Source organism: Thalassophryne amazonica, chromosome 8 (assembly GCF_902500255.1).
Source record: "Thalassophryne amazonica chromosome 8, fThaAma1.1, whole genome shotgun sequence".
NCBI classification, from domain to species: domain Eukaryota; kingdom Metazoa; phylum Chordata; class Actinopteri; order Batrachoidiformes; family Batrachoididae; genus Thalassophryne; species Thalassophryne amazonica.
Genome location: NC_047110.1, coordinates 93,616,190 through 93,640,729, shown reverse-complemented (window position 1 = coordinate 93,640,729; position 24,540 = coordinate 93,616,190). Strand labels below are relative to the sequence as shown.

The window sequence follows — 24,540 nt, the reverse complement described above, 5'->3', positions numbered from 1 at the left end:
GAGCCTTGGCCTTTTGGCTCACAACAGTATGGTAGTGCGAAAGCAAAACTGCCCCTGTTGCACCAATTGTCCAGGCAATCTCATGCTCCATTTTCCCCTCACTCGTGAACAAGATCCAGAGGTACTTGAACTCCTTCACTTGGGGCAAGACCACAATCTCTATCCGGATTAGGCAATCCATTGGTTCCTGCTGAGAACCATGGCTCAGATTTAGAGGTGCTGATCCTCATCCCAGCAGCTCCACACTCAGCTGTGAACCGATCCAGTGTGTGTTGGAGGTCACAGGCCGATTAAGCCAACAGGACCACATCATCTGCAAAAAGCAGTGATGAGACCCTGAGCCCACCAAACTGGAAATCCCCCCCCCCCAACTACGCCTTGATATCCTGTCCATGAAAATCACAAACAGGATTGGTGACAAGGGCGCAGCCCTGGCAACCCCCACCGGAAACAAGTCTGACTTACTGCTGAGAACCCGAACACAGCTCTCGCTTTGTGAGTACAGAGATTGGATGGCCCTGAGAAAGGACCCCCTCAATCCATACTCCCACAGCACCTCCCACAGTAGCTCCCGGGGTACCCGATCATACGCCTTCTCCAAGTCCACAAAGCACATGTAGACTGGATGGGCATACTCCCAGGCATCCTCCAGGATCCTTGTGAGAGTGAAGAGCTGGCTGGTTGTACCATGACCATGACAGAACCCGCATTGTTCCTCTTCAATCAGAGGTTCAACTATTAGCCGGTCCATCCTTTCCAGCACCCTGGAGTAGACTTTACCAGGGAGGCTGAGTAGTGTAATTGTAACTGAGTAACTGGCACACACTCTCGGGTCCCTTTTTTTAAAATATGGGGACCACCCCAGTTTGCCACTCCTTAGGCACTGTCTCAGACCTCAACAGAGTGTTGACGAGACATCTCATGGAAGGCAGTCCCTCCAAACCCAGAGCCTTCAGCATTTCTGGACGGATCTCATCAACCCCCGGGGCCTTGCCACTGCAGAGTTGTTTGACTACCTCAGTGACTTCCACCAAGGAAATTGATGAAAATCCTCCATCAGCTTCCAGCTCTGCCCTACTATAGAGGGCGCTCCGGTCTGATGCAGGAGTTCCTCAAAGCGTTCCTTCCAGTGTCAGATTACATCCACAGTTGAGGTCAACAGAGTCCCATCCTTACTGTAGACAGCTTGGATGGTTCCCAGTTTTGGAACCATCCATGTATGACCATAATAATACATGACCTAAACACAAGGAAATGCCCAATGAAGAAAGGTGGATTCCTACCCAGTCCTTTGTAGCAGGAAAGCTGCTAGTAAATCTGTTTCATGCGCTCTATGTTAACGCGGCTGGCTTCAGCATGGTGCACCATGGGCTTGGGGTAGTGGTTCCCGATGATACACTTGGCTGCTTTCTGCACATCATCTGGGGCATTCCAAGGATCATAGATGTATTTGGCTGGAAAACCCCTCAGTATGGGCAAATACCGCCTGGGATTGCAGACATAATTTTCCACTTTTAAGGGTGAAGCAATTTAATTACCATTACTCACACTGAAATAATGATAAAAAATACAAGCTAATTTTAACATTAATTCTGCAGTTTACCTTAGGTATATTATAATACAAGCACAGGTTAAGCACAATGGATTAGTTCTTTTCAATAAATGGTAAATGGACTGCATTTATACAGCACTTATCCATCTGAAACAGTAGCTCAAAGCGCTTTATAATCATGCCTCACGTTCACCAATTCACTCACACGCACACACTGATGTCAGGGCGATACCATGCAAGGTGCATACTACACACCAGGAGCAACTCTGGGATTAAGGACCTTGCCCAAGGGCCTTAGCGATTGTCTGGTCTGGCTGAGGTTTTCAGCCGAGGATCCTCTGTTCTCAAGCCCAACGCTTAACCACTAGACCATCACCTCCCCAATAATATTAAGAGGTGATGTACAAGGAGACCCCACACACCCTGCCCACCACATGTTTGACCTGTTGCCGTCCGGGAGATGCTACAAGGGAGGTGATGGTCTAGTGGTTAAGCATTTGGCTTGAGACCAGAGGATCCATGGTTCAAATCCCAGCCTGACCGGAAAATCACTAAGGTCCTTAATCTCCTAGTTGCCCCCGGTGTGTGTACCTTGTATGGCAGCACCCTGACATCGGGGTGAATATGAGGCATTATTGTAAAGCTCTTTGAGCGTCTGATGCAGATGGAAAAGTGCGATATAAATGCAGACCATTTACATTTCAACAAGTCCAGGGTGACAAACAGTTTCATCCCTGGGCCATACATACTGCACACACACACACACACACCCATAACCCCCCCCCCGACAACAAACAACCCAAAATACCTCTTCCCGCCTTTAGCACCTTAATAGCACTGGCTTCTGTGCCCCAGTGTTCAAAATCACGTTCCTAAATGTGCCCCCCCAGTGCTCACATTCACTGCCAGAAATATGCCCGAGTGATTCACAATCACTGCCATAACTGTTTACAGCCACTTTTTAAACTGTACTTTATTATATATGTTTACATTCATTCATATAGATGGACAGACAAGACAGATGTACACACACTGTATAGAGTAGTGCAGACAAATGGAGGTATATACAGGTGTGCTTGTATAGAGTACATATTTCATATTTAAAACATTTTTGTGTAGTCTTGTTTTTCTTTTTCTACAGTAGCTCTGCAGGAGCCACTGTACATGACAATAAGACTATTCTATTCTACTCTATTATACTGTCATGGTGCAGCCATACCCAAATGGCTGCAGAAGCACCAAAATCCTTTGTGAAAGGATGATTCTTTGACATATTCATGCGATATGGACCAACATTTTCCTTCTCACGTATCTAGTCACCATTGGGGTCTGTGCAACGTCCAAAGCCCACAGGGCAGTAACAGTGGAAAAACTGCTGGAAGAACAAACTGCACGAAAGCCACATCCAGCTGCCGAGTCAGAGTCCGCTCGGAATTATAACTTCAAAACGAATTGCCGCTTTAAATAAAATGAAACCTCTTACAAACGATGTAATACAGACAAGAAACTACAATCAACTTTTCCCTCCCAAAATGGATGTGCTGTATTTACAAATTTCATTCTGACGTGCAGCACAGCAGCTGCAAGAGCTCAGCTCAGACATATGGAAAGACATTCATGCCAATAATGCCTGAAAGGAATGCTTTTGACAAAAACTACAGATTTTGTTTATTCCTATTTACGTTCAGAGATCAAGGATCCACCATATAGAGTTTATTATGTCCAAAGTTTAAGGATCCAGTGACCAATTTCATATTTATTTACTAATAAAATGTTGTTCAATTCAATTCAATTTAAATCGGCTTATAAAGCGCCAAATCACAACAAAAGCCATCTCAAGGTGCCTCACATAGAAGAGTTCAACATAAAAATTAAAATAAATAAATAAAAATTAAAAAATTCAAATACATAATTAAAAACAGAAGTAAAGAATAAAACAGATAAAAAAATAAAAACTATTCATAAGAGAATAAAAATAGATAGCTTTAAGTCTTGACTTAAAAATGTCCACAGCCTCCAATGTCTCACGGTCACAGGAAGACAGTTCCACAGAGCGGGTGCACGATAAGAAAAAGCCGAATAAAAATGAAGATTATTGAATAAGACGCGTACGATTGTTATTTTATCATTGGGCAAAAATGCATCTGTCAGATTTTCACTCTGGATCCAGCCCTGTAATGGATGCAATGCAATACAGTTCCCAGACTCCACATCTGTTTTTGTTCCCATAGAATACTGAATATTTCACACTGCTCTCTGTCTCTCTGTTTCTCTCTCTCTCTCTCACCTTCATGCCCTCCTCCCAGCTGATCCAGAGGTCTCCTCTGGTGAGGAAACAGGCCACAGCGTGCCTTGCTAGGTGATGGATCCATCCCTCCTTCAGTTGGGCCATGATGGCATCTATCCAAGGGAAGCCTGTCTGTCCCTCTGGCCACTTAGCCAGAGCCTCCGGGTTTCGGTCCCAGGGGATCTGGACACACACGGGGTTGCCATCCATCTTGTCAAAGCACAGATTGTTGGTGGCAGTTGTGTAGAAGAACTCTCTCCATAACAGCTGGCCATACAAGGAAAGCGGAGGAGTGCTGTTCTTTTTCACCTGAAATAAAACATAAAAAGGCAAGACGTTGTGGTGCCATGGATCACAGTTGATCTGTGGTCTGGACCACAGATCATAGTTGATCCATGCTCCGTGTGGACTGTCCCAGACAGGCTGACATTTCTGTGAACTGCAGATTAATTGTGAAGTTTACATAAGTGTGATTTTATGGCACAGTGACTGTGTTAATTTCTATGTAGCCACAGCAAAATCACATTCTGAGTGGAGGTTATAGCAGCTGCATGTGCACGTCATGCAGTCAGGAATGCAGCCTGGTAAAAAACAACAACAACAACAAAAACCCTGTGCTCCACTTCCTGCATGCTCAGAGCACTCCTGGATCCAAAACCAACAGAACCTCTGAAAAATTAAATTCCAGTTAAGGGCAGTGTTTTGGTCATGTTTAAAACATTCCCAGCAAACTTCACTCACCGAGCAAGTCTGCGTGAGAGGCTGGAAAGCACCAGGTTGTTGAGAAACTTCAAATCCACAAAAGAAAAAAAAAAAATAAAAAAAAAAAAAAAAAGGGGAGGGGGGGTCAAAGCAGAAAAAACTGTTCAGGAAGCAGCACATGGCACGGAGGTTTTCCATGGTGCATTAAACACCACTGAACGCTGTGCACATGCACTGGCTGCATGCATATAGTTAGTATATTAAAGATAATGTCATAGAAATGTGTGCATTCACCCCATAGGAGAGACAATACATCGTGCATTCTACAACCCCAGGCAAAAATTATGGAATCACCGGCCTCCGAGGATGTTCATTCAGTTTTTAATTTGTAGAAAAAAAGCAGATCACAGACATGACACAAGACTTAAATCATTTCAAATGGCAACTTTCTGGCTTTAAGAAACACTATAAGAAATCAAGAAAAAAGATTGTGGCAGTCAGTAACGGTTACTTTTTTAGACCAAGCAGAGGAAAAAAATATGGAATCACCCTGTAAATTTTCATCCCCAAAACTAACACCTGCATCATATCAGATCTGCTCGTTAATCTGCATCTAAAAAGGAGTGAACACACCTTGGAGAGCTGTTGCACCAAGTGGACTGACATGAATCATGGCTCCAACACGAGAGATGTCAATTGAAACAAAGGAGAGGATTATCAAACTCTTAAAAGAGAGTAAATCATCACGCAATGTTGCAAAAGATGTTGGTTGTTCACAGTCAGCTGTGTCTAAACTCTGGACCAAATACAAACAACATGGGAAGGTTGTTAAAGGCAAACATACTGGTAGACCAAGGAAAACATCAAAGCGTCAAGACAGAAAACTTAAACCAATATGTCTCAAAAATCGAAAAATGTACAACAAAACAAATGAGGAACGAATGGGAGGAAACTGGAGTCAACGTCTGTGACCGAACTGTAAGAAACCGCCTAAAGGAAATGGGATTTACTGTTGTGTGGGCCGCTGAAGAGGAGGTACTGCTGGCCCACCACCAACAGAGGGCGCCTGCCTGGAGTGCGGGCTCCAGGCACCAGAGGGCGCTGCCGCTCATGGGAGTAGCCTGGGTGACAGCTGTCACCCATCACCAGACACAGCTGTTCTACTCAGCAGCGAGGTATATCAGGAGGGCGGTGTCTCCACCTCAGTGCCGAGATATCGCCTTGAGATAGAGGTAAACTACTCTGCAGCATATTCTGTATATTTGATAATACGTGTTAAACCTTTCAGGACAGCTGACTACCGAAAGCCAATTGCTTGGATAAGTACTCACCTTCCTGTTTTAACGTGACGAGAGGTGGAGGCGGCTTCTTCCCTCTCCGTGTTACTGGGTGCAGCCGCATCCACACCTGTGTGTTTGTTGCTCTCTCTTGCCAGCAGTACCGGATCCGACGAGCGGAGGCAGTGGCCACCTGGGACTTCGGGACTTGGCGGTTCCAGTATTTCCAGGGTTCGGTGGCAGAGGAGATCTGGGTGGTTCCGGTTCGACTCGGACGGACGTCTCCTACCTTCGAGCCTGCCCACACGACACCAGCAGAATTCGGCTTAATCCCAAATTGTTGATTGTTGTTGGTTGTGCTCGTTTCACAACAGTAAAACTTGTTATTTACCTTCTCCATTGTCCGTTCATTTGCGCCCCCTGTTGTGGGTCCGTGTTCCTACACTTTCACAACATTTACATACAGAAAAGCTAAATGAAAGGCATCATTAACACCTAAACAGAAAAAAAACAAGGTTACAATGGGCTAAAGAAAAGCAATTGTGGACTGTGGATGACTGGATGAAAGTCTATTCAGTGATGAATCTCGAATCTGCATTGGGCAAGGTGATGATGCTGGAACTTTTGTTTGGTGCCTTTCCAATGAGATTTATAAAGATGACTGCCTGAAGAGAACATGTAAATTTCCACAGTCATTGATGATATGGGGCTGCATGTCGGTAAAGGCACTGGGGAGATGGCTGTCATTACATCATCAATAAATGCACAAGTTTATGTTGATATTTTGGACAATTGAAAGGATGTTTGGGGATGATGAAATCATTTTTCAAGATGATAATGCATCTTGCCATAGAGCAAAAACTGCAAAAACATTCCTTGCAAAAAGACACATAGGGTCAATGTCAATGAGCAGATCTGATTTGATGCAGGTGTTAATTTGGGGGATGAAAATTTACAGGGTGATTCCATATTTTTTTCCTCTGCTTGGTCTAAAAAAGTAACCGTTACTGACTGCCACAATCTTTTTTTCTTGATTTCTTATAGTGTTTCTTAAAGCCAGAAAGTTGTCATTTGAAATGACTTTAGTTTTGTGTCATGTCTGTGATCTGCTTTTTTTCTACAAAATTAAACAACTGAATGAACATCCTCCGAGGCCGGTGATTCCATAGTTTTTCCAGGGGTTGTATGTGATGTTTGTGGTCATTCATACCTTCTTGTATAAGTCAGTGAGTTTGAAGTAGAAGAGTCGACAGGACAAACATCCAAAGCGCAAGTAGGGGCTCAAGCCAGTGGGACTGGCAAGCAGAGAGTTGGCGTTCATACGTGGACGCTCAAAGTTTGCTACCCATGCCTGTAAAAACAGGAACTGTTGTCACTAACCTTACACCACGGTTATTACAAAGACATATCTGCACCTGCATTAGTGGCACAAACTAAAAATGAGAAATGTCAGCACTTAACCACCATCACTAAAGATCAACCTATATATTAAAAGTCAAGTAGCCTCTGTGCACATGTATGCATGTGTGTGTATGACATCAATCAAGTAGAAACCGGGGATAGCTGATATTTGCAGTTTGGTATGCTTATGTATTTTGTGTCAAGAATGACCACATTCTTTTTTTTTTTCTTTTTTTTTTTAAACACAGCAGGGGCAGGTTTACATCAGTCACCATCTGCTGTAACAACAATTCTGTGGAAGCCGAGGCTTCTTCAACAATTGAATCTTTTTCATTTCTGACAAACTGAACTTCATAAAGAGCTTTTTGCTGTGGTCTGCCTTTGTCCTCTCCTTGTCTGTCCTCTTGTGTTGTCTGTTTTCCCTCCAGGTGGTGCGTTGCAGAGCCAAGGTGCACCTGAAACTCATCATCTCCTCGCACCTGAGATTCATGAGCTCCGGATCATGAGCGGGTTACTTAAACCCCAGCTTTGAGCTCAGTCTTTGCCAGATTCTTCTATGACCTTGTCTACACCAGAATCTACCTTGACCTTGCTTTCTGCCAGGTTCTACCCAGATGCTACCTTGATTCAACCTTGTCATACCAGGCTTCCATGCCACTGCTTCCATGCACTCTGACTTCTGGAGAGATTTCCCACAGGTTCCTGTCCCATCTGTCCTGGATTTCAACCCACTCTCTAACTCCCAAGCCTGGCTCCGGTTGCACTGCAACTTCCGACTTCCCACCGCTACAAGCGGGCCCTGTCTCAGCTTTTCAGGCACCGTCTCCAGCTTCAGCATATTTAATCCTTTGTTATTCATGACTGTAAATAAATCTTTCATTCACACTTGTTCTCGTCATTGCTCCCAGCATTTGAGTTCATCACCTGAACTGGTTCGGGTCCCATCCGGACTTCTAACCATAACACTGTCAATAGGTACCGGTGTTCTATTCATTAAAATTCATCTTACTCTTGAACCGCATGATAAACTTGTGTCTTCAGTCTGCTTTTCAACACAGCACGTTGGCACTGTCTTGACTGACATGCCAGTTTGTTTGGCCTTACAGTTTTCCACTGTGGTGACACTGCAACATACAGTTCTAGAGAGTGCATTGCACAAGAAGCAGCCTGGCATTTTTAGCCCATTAGCATCTTCTTTCTGCATTTTTCAATGTTTTATGGAATGCAGAACTCCTGAATTTTCTCTGTTACTCTGTTGCGGTTGAAGCCCGTGGTGCAGTTCAGATGAGGTGTAGTTATGAGATAATGGGTTGCACTGATAATTTGCCTCTGTACTAACTGATTAGAAGGCAGGATGAAATTGTCTTGTTGGCTACAGGCAACTTCTCATCTGAGTGGATTGAAGAGTCCAAGCGTCTCCTATACGAACTGTGTCCAACAAAGCAGCGTACTACCAAACATAAGGGCGCACAGAAAGACGTTAATAACATCAAAGACTGTCTGAAACTGCTACACGACTGTGGTGAGGATATTACCAGATTTGTCTCACATTTCTGGACAAACTTCCACCTGTCGGCTTTGACAGCATGGATGCCTCGGCCTTGCTCAACAGAATGGAGCTCCTGAGCCAGGAAGTCTCTACGCTGAGAAGAGTTATGGAGACGTAGGTTAATGTGAGTGAAAATGTGATGGTGACCGCTTCTTTGGAGCACCGGCTGACAGTTAATGAAACACCCGGTGGATCTACCCGGGCCAACGAAGCTGCACTTGGGGCCCAAACAGACAGAAGCGCAATCATTGGAATCTTTGGAAAGGCCATCGGGTATGGATGCAAAGCTAATGTTACAACCGGGAGAGGCCTTGAATCGACAACCCTTGCCACCGGCATGGAGTACTGTCCTAATGGAAGGGAAACGGAAGCCTCAGAAATCCCTGAAGGTGGCTGTGGTGCTGCGACAAAATTATTCAAAGAAGGAGCAGCGCAAAGGGGGAATAATAGGCACTGGCACAGTGAGCAACGTCACAGTGGTTAAGACTAAGCTGGTGAGTATCTTTGCCACTACAACATGGTGTTGCGTTATGTGCTATGTATGAGAGTGTTGTGAAGGCCCTCCTTACCTCTAGCAGGCCACTGTATAGACCCTTTCACACCGGGGCTGCTTCAAGTTGCGTCGGGCATCGTCATGCCACCGCCGTGTGGAAACAACCCAGTGCCAAAACAATGCAGCTCAACACCACAACAGCGCGAGGGGCACAAAGGACGAAGCCAATCGGATGCCAAAAATTAAACATGTTTAATTTCTTTGCGTTGTGTGCTCGACGCAGAAAGGAAGTGGTTTCAGCGCAAGTTACTCGACGTAACTGGAAGCCACACCCTCACAATACAATGTTACCCAACACCAATTTATGATTCCTGCAGTGTTCCATTGTTCCTGCAGTATAAAATCAGGCAGGATTGTTTTTATACTGTGTACACAATGCAGTGAAACTACACGCTCAAAAGAAGCACAAAAAAAAAATGCTGCTGATTGCAGCTGCTGCAGCTCTACTCATTCTTCTCTCACAAATGTGTTTAAATAAAGTCCATAAAAGTCCTGCACACAGACTGATTGCCAGAGACAGGACATGTCCACATCAAGTATAACTCCAGACAGCTCCACATTTACTCATGAATGGTGCTTTGGTCAAAGGAAGAAAGATAAACTATAACAGAACTCAGAGCGCAGACCTGCAGTTCAGCACAAGAATATAAACTAGAAGAGGAATCAGAGTGCACAGTTTGGCTGCAGTCAGACTGTGCACTCTGATTTCTCTGTGCAGAGATCCTGCAGGCTGCGTTCTCACCACCTCTCTGCCCCCCGCTGCGCTCACCTGATGCGCACCTGACGCAGACATTCCTGCGTCGTCATGACGCCACAGGAAGCAACTCTACACAGCCCCGGTGTGAAAGTGGCTTATAGAACTAGCTCACACAGTATCAATCCAGGCTGGAATGGCTGTGTGGGAGAGCTGCATGCAGAGGCCAGAAGTGTTTTTAAAGCATGGGTTGACTCAGCTAAACCTACATATGGTCCTTTATTTGAATGTAAAAAACAGGCAAATGCAAACTTTAAATATGCTTTAAGATCTATAAAGAGAAATGAAAACACCATGAGGTCTGACTCACTTGCAAGGAAGTTACAAGATAAGAATGCCAAGGATTTTTGGAAAGAAATTAAGAAAATAAATAACTGCAAAACATCATTACGATCTAATATTGATGGTGTTAGTGATGTGAAAGGAATCACTAAGTTATGGCAGGAGCACTACAGTGAGTTATTCAACTGTGTTAAAAGTAACACTGTAGTGTTACCCAGTGTATGTTACCCACTACAGTGGGTAACATACATAGTATGAGGATGTGATTGTCTCCCCACAAGAAATACATGATGACAGTGAAGGACAACAAGGCATGTGGCATGGATAAGATGTCTACAGAGCATTTGAAATATGCCAATAGGAAACTGTCCATTGCTTTCTCTGTGTGTCACACAGATGTGAAGAAATCATGAAAAACTGTGGTTATACAACTAAATACTCATTTAGTGATTCACAGGATTGCTAAAAAAGCAGTTTGAACATAACAGTTTTGAGTTTGTAGCGTCAACAGCAGATGCTACTATTATTGTGAACACCCCCTTTTCTACTTTTTTTTTTTACTAATAGCCCAATTTCATAGCCTTAAGAGTGTGCATATCATGAATGCTTGGTCTTGTTGGATTTGTGAGAATCTACTGAATCTACTGGTACCTTGTTTCCCATGTAACAATAAGAAATATACTCAAAACCTGGATTAAACTTTTTAGTCACATAGCACTACTATTATTCTGAACACTACTGTATGTGTAGACTTACTGTGTCATGCAACAGCATAATTGCAATGTTAGTGAATCCTGCAATGAGTAGTCAGATTCACCTCAGGATTATGGAATCACTGGCATCACAGCTTATATGAGTCTATGAATAGTGTCATGTACTGTGGTTTCTTAGATCCTATTAACTTATTTTTATTTTTGTATGATTGTAGTGTTTTTATTCTAATAATTGAACTGAACTGAATTACCTGCAATTCTTTTCTCTACACTGGCCAAAGTGGTGTTGATGTGCAGACGTGCAGTCGTAAAAACAGGCCTTTCCTCTGTGGCTCTTTGTCTCACTCTGCTCAGAACAACTGCTCATGACTGTTTTATTGTGACAATCTAAACACGGATGTTTACATGGAATTTTAAAATACAGCGACAACGCTGATGTGACAGTCTAATATGTCTCTATTTGCTCGCCAACTTGCAAAGGTTTTGTCACGACACAGTGGAAATACTCATGGCATATGACCACTGGAATGTCTAACTCACATAAGGCCCCATAAAAAACTAAACAAAAGAAAACAGTTTATCCTTGACATCAGAAAAAAGTGATGAGGGCGGGCAGGTTGTTTTTTCCTTAGAAACAGGTACATTCTTAATTTCAAACCTGAAAAAAAAAACAAACAAAAAAAACATACAGCACCTGCATACCAAGTGAGGAACTGAAAATATCAGATATTTTTAAATAAATCTTGTTTCCATGTTGAATACAGTCAGTGTACTGCACGCTAGTAGTGTAATAAACATGCATACTGTGTGTGCGTGAGACGGACCAACGGACTGTGTGGTTGTCAATCACAACAAATGGCAAATTCTGTGCCTGGCTCAGTAAAGTTCGGGCGTCTTCGGCCAAAGCATGATCATCACATCGTGGATGTTCCGGTTCTTGCATCACACACACTGATGCGGGTTGATTTTGACATGCAGGCGGGGATGATAAAATAATGTTTTCTGTTACGGGGCCTAAACAGTCAGGAGCAGGTTTGGGTTGGCAAAGCTGATGTTTCTATGAACACGGTGCGTCCACGAAGTATTCACAGCGCTCCACTTTTTCCACATTTTGTTATGTTACAGCCTTATTCCAAAATGCAGTAAATCATTTTTCCCCTTAAAACTGTACTCACATCACCTTATAATGATAACATGAAGAAAGATTTTTATTGTTTTTGCAAAGTTATAAAAATAAAAAACTAAGAAATCACATGTCCATATCCAATCAACTGAATTTACACCAGGTGGACTCCAATTAAGCTGTTGAAACATATCAAGGATGATCAGTGGAAACAGGATGCACCTGAGCTCAAGTTCTAGCTTCACAGCAAAGGCTGTGAATACTTATGTATGTCCGATTTATTTTTAATTTAAGAAATTTGCAAAAACAAAGAAAAAAAAACGTTTTGCATATGGTCATTATGGGGTAATATGTGCAGAAAGGGGGGAGGGAATTTCATCAATTTTGGAATAAGGCTGTAACATAAAAATTCGTAAAAAGTGAAGCAATGTGAACTTTCTGGATGCACCGTATGCAAGTCCTGGTGGTGATAGGGCAGTGGTGTCCAAAGTATTCCATAAAGGGCCAACAGGGTGCAGGTTTTCTGCTGGAGTCCGTGGCTGCAAAGAAAACCTGCACCCTGTTGGCCCTTTATGGAATACTTTGGACACCACTGTGACAGAGATACCCTGACTGCCATTAGTTACATCTGCTGTGCCTCCCCACCCCAAAAAAGCTGCCTCACAGATTCAGCAGGTTGTCAGCGAAATCTAGCTGTAATGTATTTCTCTGAAATATTTTGTGCAAGCAATGTGCAGTAAAATGTGTGCAGACCTTCCGCTCTAGATGCCATTCGAGCTTCTTGAGGGCTTCTGTTTCTCCTCCCGGCCACACTGCTGAGGGCAGACCCCTGTCTCAAAACCTGCAATTGCAAATTCGAAAGTACAGACTCAAACCCTGCTGCAGATTGGTACAAACACACAAATAAAAAAACAAAACAAAACAAAACAAAAAATAAACAACAAAATCCTTACCAAGTTCTTCCAGGGAGGGTACTCCATATCTTTCATCGTGATCACTACCAATTGGTGTTGAACTTTTGTCATCATTTTGGAGGTGATGGTCTCTAGGCAATTCCACAGCATCCATGTGGCTGATGAGGGTCTGGAAGCGCTTGTAAGTAAGAGGTGGCTGACTGCCATTTAGTTCTATGATCCTTTAAGAAACACACACAAAAAACTTCTTTCTTCTGATCGCTCTGATATCGTCTCAACAATTTCATTAACAGGTGACATTGATGCCAGTTCCTATCATCACTCATTTGTCCAGATCATAGAGGGTGTGTGAATCCATACCAGCACTTCTACCCCCTCACAGGGTAGTTTTGGATGGCGGCATCACGTTCCTTTCCAAAGGGTTCCGAGTCATATTCATAAGACAAACGAGAGATCTGCCAGTCCTGGAAGGTAGAATTAAAGAAAAAAGATGTTGGTTTTAAATCTGTCACACAGCGATAGCAGTTTTAGGATTTAACACCACAGGCGGAGTGTTTGATCTCTTGTACCTTAACAGACGAGGGAAGACATCTGTGGGCTGACCTCTGATGACAAACAAACGAGAGTTGATTTTGCGAAGGCTTGCATCCAAGTCCTCCAAACAATGTAACAAAAACCTGGAAGGCGAGATGTCATGATGAACTCCAGAAATGAATTCTGTTAACTCTTAAAAAAAAAAGGCTTCACAGCAAACCAATTTTACATTGTTATAGAAAGTGAAGGAGGAAATACAAGAGTAAAAAAAAGAAAAAAAATGGAGCACCACCAATCATCCATCCATCCATCTTCTACCGCTTAGTCCAATTAAGGGTCGCGGGGGGCTGGAGCCTATCCCAACAGTCATAGAGTGCGAGGCGGGGTACACCCAGGACAGAACGCTAGTCTGTCGCAGGGCCACAAAGACAACTTGCCATTAAAATTTTGTTGGAATGTGGAAATCACTTTTCAAGTATTAGTGTCTGCAAATTGCAGATGGGCAGACAGAGGCAAGCACATGCCTGCTGGCGCCACTCATATCACTATCTATGCATACTCACTATCTATCTCATACTCACTATCTATCTCATACTCACTATCTATGCAATGACATACAAATAGCACATGAGGCTGTGCAACTGACAAAAGACAGGCGGGACAGGAACTGACAAAGTACTGTATGTTCTGGATTCTAATCCAGTTATATTTTTTTCTGCAAACTGATTACCGTATTTTCCAGACTATAAGTCACACCGAGTATAAGTCGCACCAGCCACTTTATCCATTATAAAGAAAAATAAACTATAAATAAGTCCACACTGGACTATAAGTCGCATGGACATGCAGGTATGTTAACATGAAAAGTTCGGATGATAATATTGTGACAGCTACCGTTTTCGGATGCGTACGAGGTCTATCAGATAAGAAACCGACACTTTATTTTTTTTTAACTATATGGATTTGATTGACATGCGATTACACCACATGCTTGAACCCCGTGCACATGCGTGAGTTTTTTCACGCGTGTCGTGACATCATTTCCCTGTGGGCAGGCCTTGAGTGAGATGGTCCCGCCCTCTCAGCTGAATTCCTTTGTTTCACACGCTGCTCGAGACGCGTGTTGCTTTATCAAAATTTTTTCTGGACCTGTGAGGGATATCCGAGTGGACACTATTCGAGAAATTTAGCTGGTTTTCGGTGAAAAGTTTAACGGCTGATGAGAGCTTATGGGGTGTTCTGTCGGTGTAAGGATTTCCCATGGAGCGGGACGTCCTGCAGCGCTTCCAGTCGCCGTCGTCGGCCTGTTTCGACCTGAAAACATCCTAATTTAAGGCTTAATTCACCCAGGACGTAGTGAGAGAACAGAGAAGATTCAGAAGAGGCCGGCATGAGAACTTTATGCGGACATTCCACTGTTTAAGGACATTTTTTAATGAAAGACGTGCGCGCAAATTCGCCGAGTCATTTCCGTGACGACTCGGCGAATGTGTGCGACAGGAAAAAACCTCCGTGTTGAAAACCATTTGTAAATTCAGGCGGCTTTTGATGGCTTTCAACAAGTGAGTAACTGAGAATTGTTTAACAGCTTGGGCATGTTCCAACTTGCCCGTTAAGTTTTCCAACACGGAGGTGTTTTTCCTGTCGCGACCCCCGCTCGGTCCGGCCCGACATGCGACTCTGCCCGCACGTTCTTTCATTACAAAATGTCCGTTAACAATGGAATGTCCGAATAAACTCCTCATGCCGACTTCTTCTGAAAGTTCTCTGTTCTCTGACGACTTACTGGGTCAACAGATCCTGAAATGTGGAAGTTTTCAACTTGAAACGGCGAGACGCTGCCGCCTCAAAGCGCAGATCGCCGTCAGGCGCCGTGGGCCCCTTAAAGCGACACTACCAGAGCAAAATCTCTCATCAGCCATTAAAATTTTTTACCGAAAACCAGCTGAATTTATGAATGGTGTCCACTCAGTTGTGCCTTACAGTTTTTGAAAACATTTTGATCAAACAATGCAGCAGTCTCTGAGCCATTCCTAAACAATGAAAAAACGACGAGAGGGTGGGCGACTCCTCACTCAAAGACTGCCCACAGGCGAATGACGTAACCGACAGGCGTGAAAAAAACTCTTGCATGCCCACGAGGGTTCAAGCATGTCTGATGTAATCACACGTGATTCAAATCCATATGGTTTTTGAAAAAAATAATAAGGTCGGATACTTTTCTAATAGACCTCGTATTTCACCAGTCACAACTTGTAATCTGCAGAGTATTTTTTTTTGGTGGCATTTTTTCGGGCCTTCTCCGTTGTCTTAAGTTATCAGTAATGTTGAAATTTTTATTTTCTATGGTAGTCAGAAGTCGCAGGAACAGTCACACAAGCCTTGAGCGCCCTCTCGAGCTGCATTTTAGCTACGGATATGTTTGTATTTTGCGGACCACATTGCGAGCTGAACCATAACCCGCACCATCGTGAACGGTTCTTTTCTGACACATTACCTGCTGTGGACCATAGTACACAGCAGGTGTAGCTGCCGATGTTCGTGCAGCACCTACCTGCGCAGCTCATGACCTCCCCGTGGTGTCGACGCCAGCTCCTTCCAAGTGCAGATGCTAATCCTCTGCCGTCGCTCACCCAGTGCTCCCACGCAGCTCTCAGCGTCAACTTAACACTCTGCTCACACTGATATCCAAGGGTTGAAGCTGTTTTTTAGCCCTCCCGGAATAACAGCAAGCACCGTGTTCATCTGCTTCACACGCTGTTTCACAATCATTGGTCTGGGTGAGGTGAGGAATACGCGTCCAATGTTCTGTTCTCTGATTGGTTATCACGACCAGTGTGACCTATAGGGCGGCCGCCATACTACAGTGCCCATGATGCATTGCATTTCCGTTTCCGGTGGCCATTTTAAAACATAGAGCGACTCTGTCACGTAAAATTGTTTTATTACGGTAAATTAATTGAGAATCTACCAGTATATTTTTCATTTATAAGTCGCTCTGGAGTATAGGTCGCACCCCCAGCCAAAACATGTAAAAAGTGCGACTTATAGTCCGAAAAATACGGTAGTTAATCGTGTGAGGCAGGGCTGGTGGCCAAGTGGTTAGTGCACTTGGTTTCAGTGCAGAAGGTTCCCGGTTCAAATCCCACCCCTGTCACATTTCTCCATGTGAAGTGGAGTTGTGTCAGGAAGGGCATCTGGTGTAAAACCTGTGCCAATTCAACATGTAGATCCACTTTGGATTTGCTGTGGCTAACCCACTACAAACAACGGATCCGAAGGGAGTTACTTTTTTTGAATAGTTAATCGTGTGAGATTTCAGACCACAAGATATTTACCTGGACTGATTGATGATTTACCTCAATGCAGCTGACGAGATGGAGAAATCTGTGGGTCTGCTCACATAATTCCAGTTTGGCACGAAGACGCTGTTGCAGTATCTTGCCAAAATGAAGTTTTGGCAAGATATGTTTGTCAGTATGTATGTTCGGTGTTTTTTGTTGTTTTTACATTTTCACCTTTAACTCGCTGTGCAGCACAGTTTACATCGCAGACTCTTGCAACTTCACATATAGCAGCCCTAGTAAGGTACCTTTCAGTACATAAAGGATCAAGGTCAAGGTCACGGGAAGGTCAAACACTAAATTCAACAAAACTACTTCCGTGGTCACAATTTTTGAATGTTTCCCTCCAAATTTGGCATGCACATAGTGATAGGTTTTGTTTATAAGCCATTACCTGGGATGAAGCTCCTCTTCACCCAGGAGCGCTCTTCGGTCCATAACCCTCCCAGTCCACCAGATACTGGAACCCCGGCCCCGTCGACGGACGTCCAGGAGCCTGCGCACAGTCCAGGCCGGCTCCCCATCGATGATCCGGACAGGAGCGCGCCGATCCGGGAGTGCAGAGGGAAGAGGTGTCACGGCTTGATCCGGAGACGTGGAAAACTGGTGAATCCGCAGTGAGGCTGGCAGCTTCAGCTTCTCTGCGGCTGGGCTGAGGACCTTGAGGATGGAGAAGGGGCCGATGTATCGGCCTTTTAGTTTCTGAGATTCCACCTGTAATGGAATGTCCTCGTTGACAGCCAAACCTCCTGCCCGGGCTGGTATGCAGGGCCGGGGATCGCCGGCGGTCTGCATGGGCCTTGGCCCTCGTCCGGGCTTTGAGCAGGGCACAGCGGGCAGAGCGCCACACCCGACGGCACCTCCTGAGATGGGCCTGGACCGAGGCACCCCGACCTCTCCCTCCACAAGCGGAAACAACGGGGGCTGGTACCCCAAACATACTTCAAACGGGGAGAGGCCGGTAGTAGATGAAACTTGGCTGTGTGTGCGTACTCGATCCAGGCCAGATGGTTGCTCCAGGCCGTCGGGTGCACTGAGGTCACGCAGCGAAGGGCCTGCTCCAATTCCTGGTTGGCCCGCTCTGCCTGTCCGTTCGTCTGGGGATGGTACCCACGAGAGGCTCACGGTGGCCCCCAGTTCCCTACAGAAACTCCTCCAGACTTGCGAGGAGAACTGGGGACCATGGTCAGAGACGACATCGGATGGAATCGCATGCAGACGTACGACATGGCGGACCAGGAGGTCTGCGGTCTCCTGGGCCGTCGGGAGCTTCGGAGGGCCACGAAGTGGGCCACCTTGGAGAACCGTCCACTATCGTGAAGATGGTGGTCATGCCCTGGGACGGCGGGAGGCCTGTGACGAAGTCCAGGCCAATGTGGGACCAGGGGCAGTGAGGCACAGGTAACGGCTGGAGGAGTCCCTGTGCCCGTTGGTGGTCAGCTTTTCCCCTGGCGCAGGTGGTGCAGGCCTGGACGTACTCCCGGACGTTGGCTTCCATAGACACCCACCAGAAGCGCTGCTGGACCACTGCCACGGTTCTTCGCACCCCTGGATGACAGGAGAGCTTGGACCCGTGACAGAAGTCCAGGACTGCCTCTGGCTTCTGGTGGGATGTAAAGTCTGTTCTTTGGGCCGGTCCCCAGGTCCGGGTTCCGTGCCAGGGCCTCCCAGACGGTCTTCTCCACGTCCCAGGTGAGGGCGCCACGATAGTGGACTTGGGGATGATGGATTCTGGTGGATCTGACAGCTCGACCTTGACTTCCTCTTCGTGGACCCGGGACAGGGCGTCAGATCGCTGGTTTTTGGTCCCGGGGCGGTAGGTGATCCGGAAGTCAAACGCCCAAAGAACAGTGACCAGCGGCTTGCCTGGGGTTCAGACGCCTGGCGGTCCGGATGTACTCCAGGTTCCGATGGTCCGTGAAAAACCGTGAAGGGCACCGTCGCTCCCTCCAACAGGTGTCTCCACTCCTCAAGAGCCTCTTTCACCGCTAGGAGTTCCCCATTGCCGACGTCGTAGTTCCGCTCTGCCGGGGTCAACCTACGGGAAAAATAGGCACAAGGATGGAGAACCTTATCAGACTCCCTGCTCTGGGACAGCACAGCTCCTATCCCTGAGTCAGAGGCGTCCACTTCGACTACAAACTGGCGATTGGGATCGGGCTGCACCAGAACCGGTGCAGTCGAGAACCGACGTTTCAACTCCTTAAACGCGGCTTCGCACTGATCCAACCAGGTGAAGGGGACTTTAGTGGAGTTAGGGCTGTCAGGGGCTAACTACCTGGCTATAGCCCTTTATGAACCTCCGGTAGAAATTTGCAAAACCGAGGAACTGCTGCAATTTCCTACGGCTTGTCGGTTGGGGCCAATCTCTCACCGCCGCAACCTTGGCCGGATTAGGGGCGACGGAGTTGGAGAATTTTTTGGTTTTGCTCCAATTTGTATGAGATGAACTCAAAGATCTAAAACTTTTTCCACATACACAATATCACCATTTCCCTCAAATATTGTTCACAAACCAGTCTAAATCTGTGATAGTGAGCACTTCTCCTTTGCTGAGATAATCCATCCCACCTCACAGGTGTGCCATATCAAGATGCTGATTAGACACCATGATTAGTGCACAGGTGTGCCTTAGACTGCCCACAATAAAAGGCCACTCTGAAAGGTGCAGTTTTGTTTTATTGGGGGGGATACCAGTCAGTATCTGGTGTGACCACCATTTGCCTCATGCAGTGCAACACATCTCCTTCACATAGAGTTGATCAGGTTGTCAATTGTGGCCTGTGGAATGTTGGTCCACTCCTCTTCAATGGCTGTGTGAAGTTGCTGGATATTGTCAGGAACTGGTACACGCTGTCGTATACGCCGGTCCAGAGCATCCCAAACATGCTCAATGGGTGACATGTCCGGTGAGTATGCCGGCCATGCAAGAACTGGGACATTTTCAGCTTCCAAGAAATGTGTACAGATCCTTGCAACATGGGGCCGTGCATTATCCTGCTGCAACATGAGGTGATGTTCTTGGATTTGTGGCACAACATGGGCCTCAGGATCTCGTCACGGTATCTCTGTGCATTTAAAATGCCATCAATAAAATGCACCTGTGTTCTTCGTCCATAACAGACGCCTGCCCATACCATAACCCCACCGCCACCATGGGCCACTCGATCCACAACATTGACATCAGAAAACCGCTCACCCACACGACGCCACACACGCTGTCTGCCATCTGCCCTGAACAGTGTGAACCGGGATTCATCCGTGAAGAGAACACCTCTCCAACGTGCCAAACGCCAGCGAATGTGAGCATTTGCCCACTCAAGTCGGTTACGACGACGAACTGGAGTCAGGTTGAGACCCCGATGAGGATGACGAGCATGCAGATGAGCTTCTCTGAGACGGTTTCTGACAGTTTGTGCAGAAATTCTTTGGTTATGCAAACCGATTGTTTCAGCAGCTGTCCGAGTGGCTGGTCTCAGCGATCTTGGAGGTGAACATGCTGGATGTGGAGGTCCTGGGCTGGTGTGGTTACACGTGGTCTGCGGTTGTGAGGCTGGTTGGATGTACTGCCAAATTCTCTGAAATACCTTTGGAGACGGCTTATGGTAGAGAAATGAACATTCAATACACGAGCAACAGCTCTGGTTGACATTCCTGCTGTCAGCATGCCAATTGCACGCTCCCTCAAATCTTGCGACATCTGTGGCATTGTGCTGTGTGATAAAACTGCACCTTTCAGAGTGGCCTTTTATTGTGGGCAGTCTAAGGCACACCTGTGCACTAATCATGGTGTCTAATCAGCATCCTGATATGGCACACCTGTGAGGTGGGATGGATTATCTCAGCAAAGGAGAAGTGCTCACTATCACAGATTTATACTGGTTTGTGAACAATATTTGAGGGAAATGGTGATATTGTGTATGTGGAAAAAGTTTTAGATCTTTGAGTTCATCTCATACAAAATGGGAGCAAAACCAAAAGTGTTGCGTTTATATTTTTGTTAACCGGGGAGGGGGTCTGAGACACACTTTGTCCCCTCTTTACAATGGGGTACTCAGGTCAAAACAGTTTCAGTCTTTTGTTCATGGTAATGAGTCATTCACGTCATCAGGAGAGTCATCAAGGGAGCGTCAGGAGAGGCGTCCATCCCATCATTAGGAGGGACAGCTGCCCTGTCATTAGGAGGGTGCTAACTAGAGCACAATAGGTCCTAATTAGAGCTATTGTTTAGTCACTAGCCTATAGCAGTCTGCCTCTCAGTAGGAGGGGTCTGGTTAGTCATGTATGGGGTCTTCAGGGGACCCACCTGGACCTTGGCCTGTGCCTGGAACTCCAACAATATTACTGCCATTTGAAGCTCTGTTCACATTAGCAGGTACTGCTGCCAGAAGACCTGTAAGAAAAAAAAAACTATTATATGTAACCCACCAGTCAACAAATGGCTGTCTTATGACAGGGGATACTTCATATTTCCTGTGACATAAAGCTAAAACAGATTTTTTTTCCTGAAGAATTAATCTGTAGCTCAGTGAAATTATCAATGTGTGCTTGGAAATCTGATTAAAAAAAATTTGCACTAAACATCATCAAAAACCTGAGATATAATGAACATACACACACCCCCCAAAGTTTTTGGTACATTCTTGAACAGCCAGATCAGGATTTTGTTAAATTGTTGCTGAAATTCTTCTGTGTAGGCTCTCAGTTGTCCAGGTGGTTTCCATAGTAGAGAAGCTTGAATCTTCGACTGGACTGGGTTGCTTGATGCGAGGACGTTTCGCTTCAAATCACAGAAGCTTCCTCAGCTAAAATTCTTGCTCTGGCAGTCTGACTTCTGTCTTGACTCTTGTAGAGAAGAATAAACAGAAGCCACAAAAGCTGGAGTTTTAAACCTAACCAGACAGGAGAAGCCGGCAGGAGAAGCGTCCATCCCATCATTAGGAGTGACAGCTGCCCTGTCATTAGGAGGATGCTATCTAGAGCACAATAGATGCTAATTAGAGCTATTGTTTAGTCAGTAGCCTATAGCAGTCTGCTCTCGGTAACTTGTCCGGAAAGCCCTCAGGTTTTAAAACTCCAGCTTTTGTGGCTTCTGTGATTTGAAGCGAAACATCCTTGCGTCAAGCAACCCAGTCCAGTCGAAGATTCAAGCTTCTCTACTACTTGTTGCTGAAAGAAAAAGGATGTTAAGATCCTGACCTAACTGCAACTGATGGACATGATAAAAAGAAGTGGGTGGTTGCTTATGATGTTTTTACCATCACTGGAGAATCAGGTCACTGCAATTATCTGCTTTGAGGTTACAAAGAATTCTCAAAAATGATTCTGACCATCTGTGATGGCCCTGCCGTCTTGTAGCAGGACGGCCCATAAGCAGGGGCACCTGGGCCGGTGTCCCTGTCTCTTATTTAAGTGGGCCCAACTAATTCATTTTGTTCTCTCCCTCTCTCTTTTTAGGACGTCTCGCTGCGCCGACCGGTAACAGAGCGCCTTTTTGCACAGCTGCACATTTTTGCACCTTTTAATTTATTGACTTAACTATTGTAAATAAATACTTCTATTTTTCTAATCCTCTCGTTTGTGTCTCCTCCTTGTCACTGTCTTCTGAGCCACGGGCACGTGACAAGAGTGGGGGCTCGTCCTTTAAATGTAATTTTTGTAGTCAGCGCATTTAGTTTTTGTAAATTTATTTGGTTAAAGTTTGTTTTAGGCCTGTTTTTTGTGTTGGGGCTTTGCCACGCGCTGATTACATGATTAGAATCCGGTGCGCACCTGCTGATTGCGCATTCGTTCATTTGTTTGTAGGGACACGCGAGAGGTTTGAAGCCAAATTGTGTTTTTTTTTTTTTGATCCGAGGTGAAGGTAAGTGCTGTCTCGTGCTGCATGGTGTTTTGGAGTCCTCGTTAGGCTTAGTGGCTTTCTCATAAGGAGATTTGCCTGCTTTTGTTTTGTGAGGGCAGCGGTGAACGTGGCTACAAGCTTCGGCTTGGGAGCGCGTCCGTGGTGTTCTGGGGGTTGTCAGCTTGCTGGTCGCTGCTCAGACCCATCGGGTTTTAGCGCATAAATACCCACCATATGAGACCGCAAGAAGACTAGGTTAAGCAGGTAGATTTGGGTTAAGTAGTTCAGGGCGGGGGACTCCGAGGGACGCGCTGGCCCTCAGCCTCGGTTATGTGAGATTGACAGTTGTATTCAGTTCGGTTCACATTACTTTTTTTTGTAACCATGGTTTCTGTTTCGCATTTTTTTTCCACTCCTTCTGAAAGTTTTTTGGAAAATTGTCAAAAGAAACATTATTGCAGATAGCTAAACACTACGGCATTACAGTGGGAAATAATACACGCAAAGATGATGTTAGAGATATAATCACTGCTGCGCTTTTTAAGAAAGGCGTCCTGAGAGGGGGAGAGCAACAGTGGGGTTTATATGTCAATTCTAAACCCGAGCTGTCTGTTTCATTTGATGGACTGAGGTTTGAGCAGCGTAAGGAATTAATGTTGCTGCAAACTGGACAAGAGAAAAGCAGAAAAGATGCTGAGCTTCAATTGGAACAAATGAGAATGAGAACTGAAGCTGAAAAAGAGGTTCAATTGGAACGTGTCAGACAAGAGACTGAAAAAATGAGATTGGAATTGGAACACTATAATTGAATTTGATTCGGAATGGCAAGGTTATAGGCGAGGTGGGTGAAGAATCATTTCCTCTGCTGTTTGTAGGCCTGCTCCTAACGCGTTTGACGTGGGTGCTAGTCTGCACCTAATGCCGAAGTTTAATGAAAAAGATCCAGATACTTTTTTCATTCTGTTTGAGCGCACTGCAGGTGTTAAAAATTGGGCGGATTGTGATAGAGCCTTGTTGTTGCAGTCCGTGTTTACTGGTCGTGCCCAGGAGGCTTATACTGCGTTGAGCGCTGCAGAGTGTCTGGATTATGCCAAAAATAAGGCTGCGGTTCTAAAATCCTACAAATTAGTCCCAGAAGCTTATCGCCAGAAATTCAGGAATTTTGAGAAAAATGAACGTCAAACTCACGTGGAATTCGTTAGAGATTTAACCTGTCAATTTAATCGTTGGTGTTCTGCTTTGAATATTGACACTTTTGAGGGTTTGTCAAAGTTGATGATCTTGGAGCAGTTTAAGACCTGTATTCCTCAGCATGTAGCTACTTATGTTACTGAACAGAAACCCAGCACCACTCTGAAGGCAGCTGAGCTGGCAGATGACTTTGTCCTGACTCACAAGGGGGCTATGGGTGAAATTTTTCCATTTAGGACCAAGCCTATAGTCAGTGAAAGTCGCTTCTACTCGCAGACCTTTGCGCAGGATCGCTCTGCTCATTCAGAGGGCACTCTAGCAGGTGTAATTACTGTCAGGCAACGGGCCACTGGAAGTCTCAGTGTCCTCTGCTCAAGTTTAAAAGCAGGCGTAAATGTACGTACCTTCAGCTCCTGATCTGTTAGCTTCACACAATAAGTCCAGGAAAAGGTCGATAAAGCTTTTGCTCCTTTCATCCATGATGCGTATGTGTCCATTGTGGGGAGCGAGCAGCGTGTTCAT

General features: G+C 45.3%; 1 pseudogene; it reads right to left on the bottom strand.

Annotated features, from left to right (window-relative positions):
* Positions 1–1,307: 1,307 nt before the first annotated feature.
* Positions 1,308–24,540, bottom strand: LOC117514962 (annotated as a pseudogene).